Source organism: Nyctereutes procyonoides, unplaced genomic scaffold, assembly GCF_905146905.1.
Source record: "Nyctereutes procyonoides isolate TBG_1078 unplaced genomic scaffold, NYPRO_anot_genome, whole genome shotgun sequence".
Classification (NCBI taxonomy): Eukaryota; Metazoa; Chordata; class Mammalia; order Carnivora; family Canidae; genus Nyctereutes; species Nyctereutes procyonoides.
Genome location: NW_026575147.1, coordinates 8813743 through 8831484, shown reverse-complemented (window position 1 = coordinate 8831484; position 17742 = coordinate 8813743). Strand labels below are relative to the sequence as shown.

Sequence of the window (17742 nt, the reverse complement as noted above, 5' to 3'; positions counted from 1 at the left end):
TAGTTCACAGGAAAGCCTTAGTAAATTTCAAAGAATCTGTATCATAGTTCTACATTAAGAATATATATGTATACACATATATATAAGTTTACAAACTAAAGGTAATTTCTACTCATGGGTTTAATAGGGAACCACAATGAAAATTATTAAATAATTAGAACTTAATAACAATTACATCTACTAAATATTGAAACTTATGGGATGTAACATATTTAGAGGAAACAGGGAAGGAAGGAAAGAAGGGAGGGAGGAAAGAGGGAAAGAGCAAGAGAGGAAGGAAGGAAAATAAATGTGATAAGCATTCAGCTGAAGAACCTAGAAAAAAAAAAACATGAGAAAACTCAAAGAAAGTAGAAAAATGTAAATATAAAATATAAAACCAAAATATAATGAAACAGAAACAAGAATAGAGATGGTTAGTAAACCCAAAGGTAATTATTTGAAAAGATTATTAGAATGGGCAAACTATGCAAAACTAATCAAGAAGAAAAAAGAAGATTCATAAATAAACAATATTAGGAATGAAAGAGACATAACTAAAAATATAGTGGAAAATTTAAAAATTAAAAGTGAATGCCATGAAAGACCTCATGCCAATACATTTTAACTTTGATGATAATAATAATAAAATAATAATTACCATTTCAATGTGCCAGGAACTATTTTAAATGCTCTGGAAGTATGACTTAATTGAGTCTTCTCAACAACTTTATGAAATAACTAACATTATTATTCCCATTTTACAGGTGAGGAAATGGAGGCACAGAGAGCTTAAGTGACTGCCCAAATGGAGGAACAGAGGTTCAAACCCAGACAATCTGTTTCTGGAATTAAAGCTCTTAGCCACAAAGCTGATAAATGGATATTTTATTAGAAAATAATAGAAGTGATCAAAATTGACTTAGAAAACCTCAATAACCAATAACCATTAACTGAAATGTTTATGGGAAAGTCATTACAAACAGCCTCCCCCATATTCCATGGATAATTATTGAAACTGGATTATAAGTACAAAAAGATCATTATATTTTTTCCTATTTTTGTTATGTCTGAGTTTTTTTCTATAGTGAAAAGAAAAACACCAGGAGCAGATAGGTTTTTAAAAATGTTTTATCTGAACCTCCAAGGATTAGAGAGTCTCTAACTGATTCAAAGTGGTTTTCAAAAGTAGAAAAAAAGGAAATTGGAGGTAGTAGATACATCTAAAGACTAGAATACAGGGAAGAATTAAAAGCCAGAGAGTTTAAAAAAAAAAAGCCAGAGAGTTGGTTAACAATCTTCATAAGGAGTCAGTTAAACACTCAGATCTCTCCTTCCTAGGCTCCTAAAATGTGCCCCCTTCTAGAATAAGGAGGAATTAAATCAGAACATCTTTGGGTAACTAAGGGCAAGAAGGAGTCATTTCATTGAGATGTGGGTGGGGGGTGGATATAAGCAAAGGAGTTAGCAACCCAGCTCTCTGCCTACTTGACTGGAACAACACTAAAGAAGCTTACACTTCCAGGTGGGAGGTTGGAGGACTTACAGATTCTGACATTTGGGGGACCTCTAACAAATGGTGAGGGCTCCACCCAATTGCCCACCAGGAGTCTATCACTCAGTAAGTCCAGCCTGCCAAACAGTTGTTTGGCAGCTCCACTCCAAAATGATAGCCAGCCAAGAATCATTGAATGACAGAAACCAAAACAAACAGGAAAAGAAGTCCAGGGAAACAGGAGCAGTGTAGGCACCTAAAGAACCATTTAAAAAGCATATAATTCATATCTGAAGATACTTGAAAGTAGCCTAGAAAAGACATCATCTCCATAACAAAAAGAAAAGTAGAATGCTATAAACCTGGAACTTTTAAAGAATAAAGAAGAACTCCTGAAAATTAAAGATATGCTAGAAGAAAAATTTCAGTAAAAGAGTTGGAACAGAAAGTTGAAAAATTATGTGAGATAATTGAGCACAAACACAAATAGTTTTTTAAATTGTAGGAAAAGGACAAAGAAATCAGAGGATTGATCCCGGGGTCTAACATCAAAGCAACAGAAGTTCTCAAAGAGATCAGAAAAAAATAATGAAGAGGAAATTATCAAGGACATGAGAATATTTCCCAAAACTGATGGATTTTAATTTCATGGTGGAAAGAATTTATTGAGAGCCCAGGAAAATGAATTGAAAACAAAATCCCCTCTAAGTATATTACAAAGTGTTAGAATATTACATATAAAGAGAAGACCTTAAAAACCTTCCAGAAGAAGAAAATAAGTCACCTAACAAAGAATCAGACTTGAAAACCAGCATTAGACACAACAGAAGCTATAAGACAATGCAGTTAGGCCTTCAAAAATGAGAAAATTATTTCCAACCTAAAATTCCAGTCCTAACCAAAATACCAAATGTGAGGGTAAAAAAGGGACATTTTTTGAACAAGAAATGTCATAAAACTATACCATTTATGCACTTTTTTCAGGAAGTGGTTGAAGGAAGAACTCCAGCAAGATAGAAGAGCATCTAAGAAAGGGATATAGCATCTAGAAAATGGGATTTACCACATAAGATTGGCACAGGAGGCCCTGCAAAGAAGCCGTGTAGCAGTCCAGAGAGCAGTGGGTCCATCTAGATCAGGCTCTCCACAGGTTCTCCAAGAAAAATTTTTTTCAAGAATAAAGAGTCATGGAAAGGAGGAGTGATTACTGAACACTATGTAACTCAAATGCAAGCAATATTTATATAGTCATAATAAATAAAAATATTAATTTAACCAAAAACTGACATAAGCAGGGTTGGTATTCCACCAGTGTGTAGTATTATGCATGTGTTGTTGCTTGTGGCTGATGTTCAGGTATCTATTCTGATTGGTCAGTGCCAATGTCATATGGGCTATTAAATATTTTTAATATCTACATTGGATATAAGTATTTGGAGAGATAAGGATTTGTCAGGGGGATGGGAGTTGTAAGACACCTGTAGAGGACAGTGCTAGTTACTTGCCTGATGTCCATTCCTCTTTCTGCTCTGATTTTATTCAGGGCAGCAATGTGGCTGACTAAAAATAATCACTTCCCCCTAATGCCCTTCAACAATCTCTAAAGAGATATAAGAGAAAGAACCTAGGAAAAGATTCTCTTCCTGGGTGAAGCTTCTGCAGAAGAAAGCTCCTCCATTTTTTCTTCTTCCTCCCTGGATAAGATTGTCAGATTTAGCAAATAAAAATAGAGTTTTCCCAGTTAAATCTGAGTTTAATATGCACAATTAATATTTTTAGTATAGGGATCCCTGGGTGGCGCAGCGGTTTAGCGCCTGCCTTTGGCCCAGGGCGCGATCCTGGAGACCCGGGATCGAATCCCATATCGGGCTCCCGGTGCATGGAGCCTGCTTCTCCCTCTGCCTGTGTCTCTGCCTCTCTTTCTCTCTCTCTCTCTGTGACTATCATAAATAAATAAAATTAAAAAAATATTTTTAGTATAAGTATTGCAGTATTGGGGACATACTTATACCAAAAAGATTACTTATTATTTATACAAAATTCAAATTTAACTCAGCAAACTGTACTTTACCTGGCAAACTATTTCACCTCTGTATCTGGAGCATGGACATTATACATGGAAGTGCATCAGCCATCTTGTCATCATGGAAATGAAGGCCAATGCTAATTGTGGAAACAAGGGGAGGAAGGATTCTGAAGCTTAATGTCTTCACAGCACTAGACAGCCCCCACTGGTTTTCTTGTTATGGAGAAAATTAGGACACTTACTTGTTCAAATACTATAGTTAACTTTTCTGTTACTCAAAACCACACCTAGGTCGGTCATAGGACAAAAGACTCTGAGGCAGTATTTACTGGAAAAATAAAATTAGGTTCTGTTAATAAGAAAAACAGGGAGAATGGGCCCTGAGTGGTCATGTAACAGTGTCTGCTACATTTTCCAACATCCAATCCCTCCTGTGTTGCCTGTTCTGTTCAGATAGAGACACAGGGCCCTTCACAGCTGTATTCACCTTCCCCAACTTCAGGCACGAATTGTGATCTGCGTAAATTATTTGTGGCAATCGTATGGCCTTTGTCCTAACCAATCTTAGGAGTAGTCATGTAACCCTATTAAGCTAGTGAGATTTAAATGGAAGTCCCTTGGGTAAGACTTCCAGGAAAACTTTTATTTTCCTAATAAATAGTGACTGATGCTTCTGGAATGCACGTTTGGCCAATTACCCTCCCTATTTTCCTGCACAGACCTCGGTCATGAGACTTCTAGATGAAGCAGCCTTCTTGCAACAATGATGTGACAGGTATGAAGAGCAAAGGCTCAGGCTGAGGACAAAGCAGAAGGCTAGAACAAATCTTGGTTCCTGATAATGTCACTGAGCTCCAGACTGCTTATCTCTGGGCTTCCTGTTACATGAAAAGAAATCTACTTTGTATATTTAAATTGCTAGCCAAGTTTTATGTTACTTTTAGCTGAAGACCTTCCCTGGGTGCCTGGTGGCTCAGCCAGTTCAGCATCCAAGATCCCCTCAGGTCTTGATCTTGAAGTAGTAAATTCAAGCCCTGTGTTGGGCTCCACAATGGGTGTGAAGCCTACTTAGAAATAATAATAATAGGGATGCCTGGATGGCTCAACAGTTGAGCCTTCGGCTCAGGGCGTGATTCCGGATTCCTGGGATCAAGTCCTACATAGGGCTCCTTGCATGGAGCCTGCTTCTCCTCCCTCTGCCTGTGTCGCTGCCTCTCTTTCTGTGTCTCTCATGAATAAATATTTTTTAAAAAAGAAAGAAATAATAATAATAATAATGTTATTATTTATTTATTTTTTAATTTTAAAAATAAAGACCTTAACTGAGATTTAATGGAATACTATGGGGAGTTCAAATGAATGAACTAGATTTCTGTGTGCTCACATATATAAATTTCAAAAACAAAATGACACTATTTATATAAAACTTTAAAACATTGTTTTAAATTGTATTGTTTGTTGCTTCATTTATAAGCAATAGCAGAAAATCACCCAGAGGAATGAGACACACTAACTCAGTTTACTTCTGGGGAAAGGTAAGGTTTAATGCTGCTGTTTTAGCTGCATCTTTGATATTTGGGGGGGGGGGGTTAGTTGTTGGCTTTTTAAAAGATTTTATTTATTTATTTCTTTAAGAGAGAGAGAGAGAGCCAGAGAGCACTAGCAGGGGAAACAGCAAAGGGAGAGGGAGAAGCAGGCTCCCTGTTTGGAACCTGATGTGGGGCTTTATCCCAGGACCCTGTGATCACGACTTGAGTAAAAAGTAGACACTTAACTAGCTGAACCACCCAGGTGCCCCTCTTTAATATTTTGGATAGAGATAGATGGATATGAAGCAAATATGATAAAATGTTAATATCTGCTAATTCTGGACAGTGGTAATGAATGTCTTACATTTACAAGTTCGAAATATTTTATTACTAACATTTTTAAATGAGTTCTTTTAAAGAGTTTTATTTATTTATTCATGAGAGATATAGTAAGAGAGAGAGGCAGAGACATAGGCTGAGGGAGAAGCAGGCTCCCTGCAAGGAGCCTGATGTGGGACTTGATCCTGGATCCCGGGATCACATCCTGGGCTAAAGGCAGATGCTCAACTGCTGAGCCACCCAGGCAGGCATCCCGAGTTTTTGTTTTGTTTTGTTTTGTTTTTAAATAAGAGAACTCCCCAACACCATGACATACCAGTCTCAAATAAAATGGGCCAATTGAATACCCTGACAAAGAATGACTGGTAGGAAAAATCCTCACACTTTGATATATCATTATGAAATTTTAGAGCACTAAATGAAGATGAAGAAAAAAGAAACCCTAAAAACTTCTAGAGTGAAAGAAACAAGAACAGGTCACCTACAAATGAATAAAAATCAGACTTATTTCTCATCAGCAACTTGAATAACAAAAGATGATGGAACAGTGCATCCAAAATTCTGAGGGAGAATAATTCCCAACCTAGCATTCTCTTCTCAGCCAAACTACCAGGCAAGAGAGAGGGTAGAAGATATTACAGACATGTAAGAAATCATTTTTACTTCTCTCTCATAACTTCCTAGGAAGTTATTTAAGTATGTTACCATGATGAGTGAAGAAGGGGAAGATAATGGGATCCAGGAAAGGGCTCCAAGCTGAAGAATAATGAAGGGAGGAGGTCCCCAGATGGTGGCTGTGCCACAATCCCAGTCCCTCTTCAGAAGTGCTAAAAATGAGGTTTCAGAAGGAGCCACCAAGGAAAAGACAAAATGCTAGAGATCTGATACATTCCTTGAGAATTTGGAACAATTTAAGACAGTGACAAAGACAGAAAATGATAGAAAGAAAGGCAATTAGAAATACCGGAGTGGGGGAGGGATTAAAATTGCAAGAAATTAAATGTGATTGTGGTACACAGTTGTAAAACATTGATTTTTTTTTAAGATTTTACTTATTTATTCATAAGAGACACACAGAGAGAGAGGCAGAGCCCAATGTGGGACTCAGTCCGGGGACTCCAGGACACGCCCTGAGCTGAACGAAGGCAGATGCTCAACCACTGGGCCACTCAAGCATCCCTAAACATTGATTTTTGAATGATGATAGGGACGCCTGGTGGCTCAGTGGTTGAGCATCTATCTGCCTTCAGCTCGGGTTGTGATCCTAGGGTCCTGGGATCAAGTCCTGCATTGGGATCCCCACGGAGAGCCTGCTTCTCCCTCTGCCTATGTCTCTGCCTCTCTCTCTCTCTCTCTCTCTCTCGAATAAATAAATAAAATCTTAAAAAAAAACAAAGCAACAATGATATATCTACATTGGGCGAACAAAGAAGAGATGGGTGTGGTATAAGAAAATTATTTACCCATAGGTGGCTAATATCTAACTCTGATAAACAGCAGGATATATAATCTGTATATATTATTAGAGGGGGTGTCAGTAGCTAATAGAAAAAGCTAAAAGAACTTCAGGTGATCATCTTTAGGAAATGAAACAGTGGAATGTTTAGAAAGCTGGAATGGAGTTTTTTTATTTTTTATTATAAGCTCTTACATGGGGGATCCCTGGGTGGCGCAGCGGTTTAGCGCCTGCCTTTGGCCCAGGGCGCAATCCTGGAGACCCGGGATCGAATCCCACATCGGGCTCCCGGTGCATGGAGCCTGTGTCTCTGTCTCTGTCTCTCTCTCTCTCTCTCTCTCTCTGTGACTATCATAAATAAATAAAAATAAAAAAAAATAAGCTCTTACATGTGTTAACTTGATTTTTAATTATGGTCATTTATTATTTCTATTTTAAACATTTTAAGGCAAATAATTTGACACATATACTCTCATTATGTGATAATTATATCCTCCCGAAAATTCATGGTTAAATCTGTTTGTTCAAAGTGAATCATGTTTAAATATTCAGGAGAACTACAAAACAAAGAACCTTTAAGAAACTGGTTCACAGGAGTTCTCAAACATAAGCATGCCTAACAAGCATTTCTGGAGGGCTGGTTAAAACCTAGATTTCTGGATTCCACCCCAGAGTTACTGATTCTGTGGGTCTGGGGTGTAGACTAAAAGTTTGCATTTCCAACAAGTTTCCACTTGATGCTGAAGCTGCTGATGATCCAGGGGCCACACATTGAGAGGCGCTGTTTTTTTTCTTTTTCCTTTTTTTTTTAAAGATTTTATTTATTTATTCAAGAGAGAGACACACACACAGAGAGAGAGAGAGAGGGGCAGAGACACAGGCAGAGGCTGCAGGCTCCATGCAGGGAGTGTGACGTGGGACTTGATCCCAGGACTCCAGGATCACGCCCTGGGCCGAAGGCTGGTGCTAAACCGCCAAGCCACCCAGGGATCCCCAAAAGAACTGCTGTTTTAAGGAAATAACTCCGATTTATATTTTCTATGAAACTGAATCACCATACACGGAGTTTACTTCACACAAGCTTACATACATAACAATATCACGTCTTTGCTTTCAAACTGGGCATTGTGAATTGGTAAGCTTAGGAAGGACACACTGGTAGCTCCAACTGCTTGGTGATTTTTTTTTTTTTTTTGAGAGTTGCTATCTTCCTCAACCCTCATAGCATGTGGAGTAAAGATAAGCTGAGTAACAGACCCTCTTTCCCGTATAAAACCACCACCCAGGTGGGGTTCACTCCACCTCTCCCCAACCATAAACAGGAAAGGCCATGCGACCCAGCCTGGCCAATCAAATACTCCTCATCCCCCCCATCACAGAGATTGGTTCCTCGCTGATCCCAAGCCCAAACCTGGGCAATCAGAATTTTCCCTAGAATGTTTCCATTTGATCCATCCAAAACCTGTCTGCTCTGGCTCTGGCTTTGGCACTGTGAAGCTGATTAGCTTGGGTGCCACTATGTTGCTTGCCCCAGGGAGGGAAGCATCCAAAAAAGTAGAGAAACAGAGTACTGGTAACACTGTAACTCCCTGAGTCAGTTAATTCTGAACTGGCCTGGCTAATACAAATGAAATATAATTTTCCAGCATGTTTTAAAAACATATTCTTTCATATTTGAAGTACTATGGATTTTCAGATTGGAAGCCAAACAGAAGTGAGTGCAAAATGACAAACAGATGCAAACAGATGAAGACTTAATGAAACTATAGAGGCATAGAGATGTAATGTAGTCCATATTCAGGTAAATGCATACCTCCCAGTTCTGCACCAGTTCAGACCATTCCTTCCACACTTACTCTGTACTGGAGCCTACCTCCTCACAACTTGAGAGAAGCTCCCTTCCAGGAGTATGCAGAAGTAGGAGAAAAACTCAGGCTGCCCCATATCATCTTCAGCAGAAACCATTCATTTGAAACCACTCAAGTGAGTGCTGACTGTACGCAAAGTGTTTAGGTTAACTACTGCTGTAATCAGCAGCTGCACAGCTCATCACAAAAATGTCCAAAAGTGACCTAACCCTTGAAACAGAATTTCTATCTCCACCATTTTGTATAATATATGTTAATTGAATGTCAGGTATCTTGCTTTCACAATCTCATTTAATCCTGATTAAAATTCAGTGAGGTGCATAATTTTCACCCCCATTTTACAGATGATGAAATGGAGATTCAGAGAATTAAGTAATTTTTCCCATGTCACAGGGCCGGCCATGGCGGAACTAAGATTGAAATTGGATTCTCTTTGATTCCCCAAGCCAAGGAAGAAAGGAAGGCAGGGAAAGAGAAAGGGAGGGAGAAAATGAAGGGAGGTAGGGGGGCTAGAAGAGGAAATAAAGAAGTGAAGACTTGAGAGAGAGGTTGGGAAGAAGCCACAGACTTAGTTCTCGGCCCTTCCTGAGGTCTAGCTGAATTCCCATCTCCAAGACCTTCTCAATGCCTTAAAATAATCTCTTCGTTTCTCTTTAGCTAGCTTCAGTTGATTTGTTATTTGCATCCCAAGAATATTAACCAGTACAGCTATCCACTACAGTATGTTGCCAGAGAAATTTGTTAGCAACATAGCAGCTCCTGGCACGCAGCAAATGAAAGAACTTCTAACAGCAGTTTTTCCTATACCAGCACCTCCACTGCTTAACTCCCTCATCATTATTCTCCCATCCATCTTTAGACCCTGGGGGGAAGTATGGCTTTACAGTGAGGGATCAGACCAAATTCTCATCAGTCCTGAGTCACTTAAGGGATCGATTCCACTTTACTGCCCCTGCCACCAGCCTGGAATCCCATCTTGGATCCCTCAGAGTAAAAACCCTGCTGACAAAATCAATGCCCTCAGCCTGTAAGGCTAAGCCACACCAGGGAACAGACACTCAGGGTCCCTGCCCTAAGCAGCCTACATGCCCACTGCAGCAAGGAGGTGATGATACAGCCAACCTTATGGGCATACAACATGTTTTGACTATCCAAACCCTGGTGATTGAATCCTGGGCCATTTGACCCTGCCACCTCCCCGGCCACACAGACACAAATCCACTTTGTTCCAGATATTTGCTCTAGAGACTGGAAACAAACAGAATAAAATAGTTTATTAAGGAAGAAGGGCAAAATATGATAATAAATCCTTAGGATTAGACATCCATATGTCTGGGGAAAAAACTAGCTAGAAAAAGGTTGGGCCACATGCATCAGTCAGGTTTTCCTCCCATCCTATCCTTTAACCATTTGACCTTATTATGCCTAAGAACAGAGACCAGCCCAATGTAGTATCCAGTGAACTTTTGTGAGAGCTCAAAGTATTTCAAAAAAGGACCTCCTGGAGGGATCCCTGGGTGGCGCAGCAGTTTGGCGCCTGCCTTTGGCCCAGGGCGCTATTCTGGAGACCCGGGATCAAATCCCACGTCGGGCTCCCGGTGCATGGATCCTGCTTATGTCTCTGCCTCTCTCTCTCTCTCTCTCTCTCTCTCTCTCTGTGACCATCATAAATAAATAAAAATAATAAAAAAAAAAGGACCTCCCGGAGAGCTCATCTGGGATGATTTTGTGAGCTGAGTTGACAAAATGACATGGGGTCATTCATGCTGGGCTTTAAAGACTAAGCCTGGAAACTAGAGAAAGGCCACCTTCCCAACTGATAGCTTATTCATTGCCTCTGGGCCCTGAGGACCTCACCCATGCATGCCCCAGAAGAGGAAGAGAAAACAAGCGAACAAAATATTCCCAAGCAAACCACCAGTAACCAAACCAGGTGCACAGTATCCAAACATAACAACAGAAATGTGTAATGAAGGAGACTAGCCAATATTTAGTTTCTATCCTGAGATATTATATCAACAGACATAATCTATTTTCCCATAATTTTCTGGGGAAGAAGCGAGTCTCGGGGTTTTTGATTACTTCCCATTAAAATTTCAGCCAGTCTTGTAAATTTAACAAAGGCCACAGAAATTTGCATTGCCTAGGAGAAAAAGATTCTCAGTTCCATCAGTTGAGCAGAAAAATGAACTCACTTGCCAGGGTATCAGAGAGTGAATTTCATGTCATTTCGGTTAAATTGCCATGAGGTTTTATGCCCAAAACTCAAGACGTCAAGGTGACTAATACAGTATAATCTTTGAAAGAAAAGGCAAATATCTAATGCTTGTTTGGAGGACTTATTAGTTTTCATGGTATTCTCCTCAGTGTGTGTGAAGCTCACTCTCAAATACTCTGTGTTCATATTGTCAAGGACATTTTTCCTATCTGCATAGTTTTGTCTACTATCTCTGAAACTCCAAGCTGCAAACTTACCTTCACGCTCTTAGCACTGGAAACCAGGATCCAAATCTCAGGAAGACCAGAGTCACTTGCTTTGTTGCTGTTAGGTGGTAAGAAGGACGCTCTGTGATTTCCAGAATAGTATTTGGGGCATTGGAGATTGACTTGTGGGGCTCAGTGGCGGCCAGCCATGTGACCAGGGTGGGGGAAGGGACACTCCTGCAGGGCAAGGGACCCATGCCTACTCGGCTGACAGACCAGGGTAGAGCAGGCTCTGAACAGAGCTGGCCATGATTAGAGACAGACAACTTTGCTCTAAATTTCTTCTTGGATATTAGCTTAGTGATCTTACTATGGCAATGTTGTGTTTTAGCCTTGGTTTTTATTTTTTATTTATTTTTAAGATTTTATTTATTTATTCATAAGTTGACAAAGACAGAGAGAGAGAGAGAAAGAGAGAGAGAGAGAGGCAGAGACACAGGCAGAGGGAGAAGCAGGCTCCATGCAGGGAGCCCAGTGTGGGACTCGACCCCGGGACTCCAGGATCACGCCCTGGGCTGAAGGCGGCACTAAACTGCTGAGCCACCCAGGAGTCCCCAGCCTTGGTTTTTAAATGCTTGTTTATCTCCCTACATGATTTCTATCCTACATCCTTTTTGGATTCTGTCTTAGAGGGATATTAGAGCTGGAAGAGACCTTACAGATGATCCAGCACTACCCCCCACCCCAGGCTCACCCATTTTACAGATGGGTCTCAGCACTTCCAGGGGCCTGCAGAGGCCTGGGTTTGGTATTGTATATTGGAAGACCCTGGCTTGCTGACTGGCTGTACTTGTGGTCAAAGAGTTTATATAGGGGCTCCTGGGTGGCTTAGTCAGTTGAGTATCTGACTCTTGATTTCAGCTCAGGGTGTGATCTCAGGGTCCTGGGATTGAGTCCCACATGGGACTCCTGGATCAGCGTGGAATCTGCTTGTCCCTCTCCCTCCCTCTCTACCCTTTCCCTGCCCCCTTACTCTTGCATACTCTCTCTCTCAATAAATGAATCTTTTTTAAAAAGGAGTTTATATAAACACTTGTACTTATGTTTATGTATCTATCATAATCTCCTTAAGACACTCTGAGATGATCTTTTTGGAGGGATTAGGGGACGTCAGGAGCTGAAGAGATATTTGATCTTAAAGATGCTGAGACTTCTTAAGGCCAGAGCCACATGAGTAGGCTTCTAGTTCACATCTGCTTCTCCACCAAAATGGTCTGTGCTGGTTGCCTGCTAACCAAAAGAGCGATAGTGGTAATGGTGGTGGAAATGGTAGAGGGAGCAGTGGTAGGTGGAATGGTAGCAGTGGCAATATGGTAGTTGGGCATAAATGGACATCACAAATGGAGATGGTGGAGGTAAGGATGGAGGTGATGAGGCATAGCTGGAGGTGATGAGGGGTTGATGGAGGTAGTGGAGGAAGGGGCAAGAAGATGCCCTGAGTGACAGAGTAGGAGATTCTTGTTACTGATTATTATGCTGATGATCCTGGATGAAGCTGACCTGCTGTGATTTCAAGTGTGAAATGGTAAAGCCGTGGCATTAGAAGCTTGAAAGATCTCATTATGTTCTCAGAGCTGTATAGTCTTAAGATAATCACGTTACCTCTCTGGACTCCAGTTTTCCTGAAATAGAATTTGCACTAAATGGTATACTGTTAGGGGAAATTCATCCCTCTCCTTCTAAGCCCTTTACCCTTCCCTATAAAGTAGTAGCTTCTGTCCTTTTGTGTTTTTTAATTTTTTTTAAGATTTTATTTATTTATTGATGAGAGACACACACACACACAGAGAGAGAGGCAGAAACACAGACAGAGGGAGAAGCAGGCTCCATGCAGGGAGCCTGATGTGGGACTCGATCCCAGGTCTCCAGGATCACGCCCTGGGCTGAAGGCAGGCGCTAAACCACTGAGCCACCCGGGATGCCCAGTAGCTTCTGTCCTTTTGAAGTCCCAAAAAGAGTACTCTTCACTTACCTCTCTACCTCCCTGAGGATGAGTGACTCAGGGAATTGGCAAATTGGGGAGAATAAAATGGGCATGTGCCATGACTCAGATCCTTCTGAGAACTGCCTGCTTCAGAGAAAGTCCAAGCTGTGCTCCTCTCCTCCTCTCTTCACAGTAAACTTCCAGGGCAGGTTTTTACCCTGCAGGTAGGGAGTCTTCGCGTATTGGGTAAACGAGGTTAATTCTGGAGGAAAAATTCGGAAGCCTCATTGTGGTTGTACATTCTAATCCAAATTCTCCAATCAGCTTTACATATTACAAAGTTATTTTGACTTCTACCTATGTGACTTCTGTATCCTATTTCTCATTTGATTCCAAGCAGAGAGGGAAAAATTGTAAACAAGTTTCATCTTCAAATCCCCATGCTGAAGAATTAATGAAAGAGCTGGCATAGAGTTGATTTGACTAAATGATCTCTAAATTTCCTTCAAGCTCTAACATCCTGTGATTCTACAAGTCTCTGGAGCAGAACTAATATTTGTGAAGTTGGGCAGAATGTTGAGACTCTTAGTGGACAACTTCCTAATCTCTTTCTCTCTTCTTTCCTGCTTTTCAACCCAATGAAGACATCTTCCTCTTCTCCCCCTCCACCAGCCCTACATGGTTTCATTTACCCCTATTCTGCTCTGGACCCCATAATGAATCACTTCACTCTTCCCTCATTGATACCCACAACCTCTTGTTCCTGCCCTGCCAATCTTTTGGTATAAATCAGCCCCACTGTTACCCTTCTTTTCCTGTACTGAGCTTTCTCTCATCTCTGGAGAAAGTCTATGTTCAGAGGGAGAGGAGAGCCAAGACAGAGTGGTAGAAGTGTGTGTGTGTGTGTGTGTGTGTGTGTGTGTGTGACTAAGAGACAGAATGGAGAAAGACAGACCTAGTCTAATAGTACCTATGGCCAACTCTACCCCTGCCCTTCCCCATGGTTTAGTTTTGTGAGTGAAAAATGTTGAAGGAAAATCTGGCTATCCCATTTCTCTCCTCTCCCTTACCTCTGGCCTCTTTCATATTACTGCCAAGGAGACTGTTTTCCCCATAGGGCATTACGCACTGGGACAAATGTTTGATGGCTTTCAGTTCTTCTTCATTACCAAAGTGGTAATGGCTGAGACCCATGCATTGGCTTAGGAGGAAGGGAAAAGATTGGACCCAGTGGGTTCTTAGAAGTATTTCCCTCCCACCCCACCCCCAACACTCTGCTGCCAGGGCATGTTTAGTAATAACTAGACACATTTCTAGTTGTTAGCTGCTAGCTTTCCACAATGCACAAGATATTCCCACAACAAAGAATTAGCTGGCCTAGACTGTCAATAGTGCCAAGGTCGAGAATCCTGGATTAGACTGCTCAGCCACCGCTGATTCTAGAAACCAGGATGCCTTTAATCCAGGCCAAAAGAGTACTCTACATGGGCCCACTTCAATCACCAGGATGCTACAAGGAGGGAGGAAGGGCAAAGATTCTTAGTATTTGCAGCTTTTGACCTCTGGGCTTCCATTTCCTTTGGAGACCTGGCAGACAGGGGTGGTTATTTCACAGGGACAGATTCCCTTCCATCTTCTGGCTAGATGCTATCTGAACCCCATCTAGGTTTAACATATGGTAGGGCTTAGGCGGGTTTGACATCGGGTCCTGGCATAGGGGGTGAAGTCTCATGAAGACAAAATGAGCTTTCTATCCCTGTGTTGGTGGGAACAGGGATTCATCTGGGGCCCAAGCAGGCTTATCTAGAGCTTTTGCCCACAAGAGGTCTTCCACAAGCTGGGCAAGCCTCATGCCAGTATGTGCAATTTGGGGATCTCAGATTATTTATGCCAAGCTTTGGGAGGTGGTACAAGCCTGGCTGCCCCAGATTCTTGTCCGCTTTAGCTGCTTTTGAACTGTATCCAGGGTTGAAGAGGGAACATACTGTGGCATGTCAAGACTGTAGAGAAAGACAAGAAAATCTGAGAGATATCTTAAAGGGAAGCTGAAAAACCTGAAGAGGCCAGGCTCAGGTTATGCAATGGATGGGTTCTCTCCTTCTTCCATCTCCATTTACCCCCAATCACTGCTGTGGCCTGTGGCCAGCAATAGCACAGACCTTGGCTCACTCTGTACCAACCACACTCCACATCCTGCTGTTCCTCTAACATTCCAAGCTCAGTCCCACCTCAGGACCTTTGCACTTACTGCTTTCCCCACTTTCAGCTCTCTCATGTGCTCAGCTTTCTGGTCAAATGTCATCTATCCAAGAAGGTCGTCCCTGACCAGTCTATCTAAAATGCTCCTTTCTCGTCTTTAACTCTGCCTTATTGGCCTATATGTGTTTATTTCTTTGTTCATTATTTTCTCTCTCTTTAATATGGCAGGGACTTTGTCTTGTTCACTGAGGTATCCCTGACACCTATAAGATGGTTGGTTCGAATCCTAGCTCCACAAACTATGGGATGCTGAGCAAATCACCTATCTATTTTCTTCTTCAATTGCCTCAACTGAAAAATGGAAATATTAATCATACCTATCTCCATGGTTGTTATGAGAACTGATTGAATCAATGTATATAAAATCTTAGGTCAATGTCTGGCATGCAGAAAATGATTAGTATCAACTAGTAATATTATAATTATTATACTCCCAGGAAGTTCACACCATGTCTATACTGAGGAGGTGGGGAGTGGTATTCCTGGCAGTTTGCTGGAAAGGAACGGTCATTGTTACTTCTCTGGGAACCAAAATCCTTCTGCAGGCCCAGACCTGGGACCCCTTTCTCTCCTTTGCATCTGCTCTCTGCTGCCCTCTGAAGGCCCTGAGTAGAGGCTGGCAAAAGAACTGTTAGGGACTCCACAGATGAGGCATTTCCCAAAGAAAAATGAGCCATCCCTTTTCTTAAGCAAGCCACACTCCCCAGGTGGCAAGCTTGGCCCTTGACAAGCCTGCCACTGGAGCCATCACTTGACAAATTCAGTTAGGGATCACTGAAGCCACAGAGGACCTGCAGGTACCTGGGAATTCATTCTTCAGACAGGCTCCAGGAGGGACTGAGAACAAACCCACTTCTTCTTTCCCCTAGGCTGTACTTCTTGAGCCCAGAGACAGTGATCTGTCAGCCAACATGAGCCACCCTGTAAAGCCATCCCTCACCCTGTGCCTCACTCCCTCTTGAACTGTGTAACCATGTGGGTCAAGTGATCTTCGTATTGTCAGCCTAAAATGAGAGAAAAAGCCACTTCTCTGGGGTGGTGGTGATTCATTAACAAGAATCTGGGGACACACACACTGAGGAAAAGATATAATGGGGGAAAAGATTTCATTTTCAATAGTGACAAAACTCCTAAAACATCTGGAAATAAACTTGCCTAGAAATGCATATTTCATATGAGAATGTAAGAAATATAAAATAAGGTAACATATTCCTGAATGGGAAAATTGAATAGGGTAAATATGTTAAATATCCATAAATTTATATAAATTTTAAATACCATTCCAATGACATTTTGGATAAAAAATGACAAAAAATAACGGTTAAAATATTAGCTTAGAATTTATGGAGCTTTTACTATGTGCCAGGATCTGGACTGAGAGCTTTACAAAATTACCTCAGTTAATCCTACAGCAACCCTATGTGATTATTATCATTTATGAAGGAAAGAGCTGGGCAGTAGTTAAGAGCAGGAGATCACATGACATTGGGCACTTACTTATGACCCCTGAGACTTGGTTTCCTCATCTATAAAACAGGAATAATGTGTTTCTGTTTAGGATTAAATGAGATAATTTGGAATAGTGCCTGGCAAGTGCTAAGCACTTAATTAATATGAACTACTGTTATCCACATTTACAGATAGGAAATTAAAGCTCTGAGAGGGTAAAGGAACTTGCCCACATTCACATAGCTGGTAAATAACTGATCTGGCCTGAGGGATGGGCTTAGGGAGGCTTTCCTAAAAGATACAGAAATTTATAATATCATAATAGTTAAAACAGGAAGCACACCTTATATAAGGCATTTATATAAGTCTTGCAAAATAATGTTGTGAATAATTAGGCAGTGCCTCCTATTGATGAATGAATGAATGAAGGGATGAATGAATGAATGAATGAATGGCCAGCCCGCTGGTTTCTTTACTTCCCTTCCTTTTAACCATCCAAACAGCCAGATCATTCCAATCTTTGCCTCAGTATGTGAAAGCAGAAAAAAAGAGATAAAAGGAGCGTCTTCCCTTAGGGTAATAGGAAAGACTCCTAACCAAACTAGACTAAAGTATGGGAGAAGATGGTCATGATGATCAAGGCTGTCCCCTCCCCCTCATCCAAGGTGGCACAAAGATATCAAGAGAGACTTGGTGCTCCACAGGGACCTGCAGGTACCAACAAACAAGGACTAGATGGGACAAGAACAGATGATGTCAAATGTAGGAGGCCTTTATATGTCCCTAAGAGTCCAGCACCTCACTCACTCTGACCCCGAAATGGATTTAAGTGTCACCATCTTTTTTAAATGGGGGCTCAGAATACAGATGGAGAGTGTTAGAAAATAAACTAATGTTTCTTATACATGTCAGTTTAGAGGCTGAAACTGGTATT

General features: G+C 41.2%; 1 protein-coding gene across 5 annotated transcripts in view; it reads right to left on the bottom strand.

Annotated features, from left to right (window-relative positions):
- The window catches only part of SLC4A5 (solute carrier family 4 member 5), a 113409-nt gene that overhangs the window by 84763 nt on the left and 10904 nt on the right, over nt 1-17742 (bottom strand). For 4 of the 5 annotated variants that reach the window (XR_008662716.1, XR_008662718.1, XR_008662719.1 and 1 more), the window contains exons 2-3: nt 13149-13362; nt 11168-11234 (exon numbers count right to left, since the gene is read on the bottom strand). The gene's annotated coding sequence lies outside the window, so the exon portion shown is untranslated. The remainder of the gene's footprint in view (nt 1-11167; nt 11235-13148; nt 13363-17742) is intronic. The other variant, XR_008662717.1, reaches the window with a different exon arrangement.